The sequence below is a fragment of the Pteropus vampyrus genome, unplaced genomic scaffold, assembly GCF_000151845.1.
Source record: "Pteropus vampyrus isolate Shadow unplaced genomic scaffold, Pvam_2.0 Scaffold36, whole genome shotgun sequence".
Taxonomy (NCBI): domain Eukaryota; kingdom Metazoa; phylum Chordata; class Mammalia; order Chiroptera; family Pteropodidae; genus Pteropus; species Pteropus vampyrus.
This window is the reverse complement of record NW_011888817.1, coordinates 9,300,901-9,304,018: the sequence shown is the minus strand read 5'-3', so window position 1 is coordinate 9,304,018 and position 3,118 is coordinate 9,300,901.

Below are 3,118 nucleotides of genomic sequence, written 5' to 3'. Positions count from 1 at the left end.
CTGGGACCACACAGTGAGAACCATTGTCTTCAGCTTCCTAGAGTGTCTCTTTTTTGAAGCCAAAACCACCCTGACCAAGACAGGCACTCTGATGTGGGCTGCTGAATTCATAGGTGCCTCCAAGCGCTCACCATTAGAGCCTATACAGCTGCATTTAACCCCTCTTGCTACTGCCTGTGAGCCACAGCTGTGCTGAGAATACACTGAGGTCATGCAGAGTTGAAGTGTAGGGCATCCAGTGCTCCTGCCCCATTCTGCTTCATGCTTTTGGCAGGTGTTCAAAGCAGTGCCATTTGAGCTCTCAGCATCTCACCAAGATTTAGGATCATGTTCCTTTAGTTTTTGTCTCTAGCTCTCATACTGAAGGCTCAGGCACACTTCCTTGGAGCTGAGCCAAGTGACCATCTTTTCTCTTGGTCAGATACTTCTAGCAATTTCCTCCTAAAACCTTCATAGAGATCAGCTGCATCCCTCCACTGACCCTCATACATACTAGACATGTTTAAATCTTAGTGATGCTCACATATTGGTCCATACATACTAGAATGATTTAAACCCTAGGGAAGCCTACCAGGTTTGTGCAATCTACCCCTTCGCCTACCTCCATCATCTTTTTACAAAAGGAATAACGGATCTCTTGTCCGGATCAAAATGCTGTAAAGCAAGATAGTAACTATTTTGGGCTTTGCAGATGAAAGGTGTCTGTCACAACCACTCAACTTTGTCATTGTAGTGCAAAAGCTGGCATGTACAATATGGAAAGGAATGGGTGTGTCTGTGTTCCAGTAAAACTTTATTTGCAAAAAATGGGCAGCAAACAGGATTTGACCCAACTTGTTTTAAGTAGTCTTTTTTTTTTTTTTTGTCTCTTATTAATTGAAGTTAATGAGTCTTCAAACAGATGGAGAGTGTATTTAGTGTTAGCAGTTCTATATTGTTACAGGGAATCATTTAAAAATCTATAGGCTATGTTTTTCTCAAGAGCTGGCAGTGAATCCAGCCAATCTTAAATGAACCCAGCCTCAATAATTTTTAAAAATGTAAAATTATATCAATACATTGCTAAAACTGAACCAACTTCCTGTCTTTGAAAGATAAATATTTCAAACTTGTTTAAACAAAAATAATTTTTGAAAGAAAAATATGCATGTCTCAAAGACTTATATTAAAATGGGCTGCCAAGACAACAGAAATGAGAAGTCAGATCTAGATTATAGATTGTATCGACTAATTTAATACTTTATTCTTATTTTTAGTTTTTTATATATAAAAAGTAAAACTAGCAAAACAACACACAATGTGGACAACAATGAACCATATAAACAGACTTGGTACATAGCCACTTTAACATATAGACCAACTCAGTTCTAAAAAGCAGAAAGTTTCCCACTCCTTAAAAAAGTTATCAGTTGCTGCTGTTTTAATTGTCAAGATCATTTCCAACTTCACCTTTTTTTCGATAGCAGTTTTAACAAGTGCTTTTTTTGTAAGAGAAACTAATCCACTTGGACTCTTGATAGCCAAACATAGTCACTCTTTTTCTTTTGAGTTATTGGAAAGTGTGACTATAGTGCTTAGTGTTTAGAATGGTTATGTCTTTTCTGATTTGGGGGTTGTCTGCCATTAGTTTTTGCTTATATTGCATCCCATGAATCAACCCAGTCATCAAGCAGTGGTCAGTCTTCTTTCACAGAATCTAAAACATTCTAGCTTGCGATACTCTGCCCAGAAACTCTCTCAGAATATAAGTAGTTGGTCCTAACACCACTGAACAGAGAGGTGGGAAAAGATGTTTGATGGAAGCTTCTTTTGTTGAGAGCTCTATTTAATAGCTGTCTTCTTTTTCTTAACTAATATCTTATCTGTAAAATTCCACATTAGAATTTCATGCAAAATAATTCTAATGAGAAAAACAGTTAACGAAATTTAAATTAGGAAAGATTATTAACCCATCCATGTGAGGTAATTAATCCTTAATTCTTTTCATTCATTCTAAAGAAATTGTTTTAACCATTTTGACCTTAGCCATTCTAAAATTTACAGTTATCTAATTTAGGTCAAAGTTCTGGAAGGTACAAAAAAATAGTTAAATTGCATTTGTTTCTGAAGACAAAATAAGCAATAAAGGAACAAAAGACTATTTCTTAAACCTGGCTGAGGCTATTTCTATTCTAAATTTGTCACTAGGGTGTCTCAATCTGACTTATGTAAATCAAAACAAAAATTTAGTTTGAGACTATTTCCTGTCTACCCACAGGTTATTTTAACAAAATCAAAGGTGATTTGCATCAATTTTAGTCCCAAACTAAATATTTATATTTAAGATCAAATACTGATAAATATTTCTGGTTCTAGGTATTTTTTATTTTTAGAGAAAAAAAGTCACTTATATTTCAAGAAAGTCTGAAAAATTATATCTGAAATCAGAATTCCTTTCAACTTTTTCTATCCATTGTATAATATCCAAGGTCATTTTTTCATGCAGGGTGTGTGTTTGGTTTTTTTTTAGCCAAAATTTCTTTCTTTTCTCTTTTTTCCTTTTTTTTTTAATGCAGGTTTTATAGCTGGAAACCTTGCCAGGTAAGAGAATAGCTACCATGCGTTGCTGAATCCATAGGTGCTGTCACACAGAATCTTAGCATGATTCATTCTCAAATAATGAAGTAAATGAACGAAGTTAAAGATGTTCACCTTCAATTACCCTAAAATATCTCCCACACTATTCTGACTATAGTGCCTGAAAATAGTTCATTTTTTTTTACTATAGTATTTTTTCCCTGAATTTATTTTAATAATTTTTATTTTTCAATTATAGTTGACATTCAATATTATTTTATATTTGTTTAAAGTGTATAGCATAGTGGTTAGACATGTACATAATTTACAAAGTGATCCCCCAATAAGTCTAGTAGCTACCTGGCACCATACAGAGTTATTATGCTTCTAATTATTTTTAAATCACAAAGTGGCAAATCTGTTTTACTAATAACTGTTATATATTACCACAGACCTTGAAATAAATTTAGCTTTTACAGTAGATTTATTAAAATTCAGAGTCAAGAAATACCTAAAACATATTTTCACTCAATACTATATTATTATATGGGCTGCTGACTTA